We start from the raw sequence: 241 nt of genomic DNA, 5'->3' as shown, positions 1-241 counted from the left end.
AGTACCTCCGCGGACCCCCTGTTGAAGACCCCTGCCATAGACTGTATATTAACGGTCTATGAGTAACACCGCTTGATTTACGGGATAGCTGTCCTGCATTCTAATCAGTAAGCTGCAATATAAAACAGCTGCTGAATATTACGCTGTTTGGCAAATATTTTTAGGGATGATGCCACAGTTTGTCCGGTTTCACATCCTTTCATACCTGAGAATAGAACTGGGAACTCACAGTGGCACACAT

This window comes from Etheostoma spectabile, chromosome 3, assembly GCF_008692095.1.
Source record: "Etheostoma spectabile isolate EspeVRDwgs_2016 chromosome 3, UIUC_Espe_1.0, whole genome shotgun sequence".
NCBI lineage: Eukaryota > Metazoa > Chordata > Actinopteri > Perciformes > Percidae > Etheostoma > Etheostoma spectabile.
The sequence above is the reverse complement of the archived record's forward strand: the minus strand, read 5'-3'. Positions refer to the sequence as shown.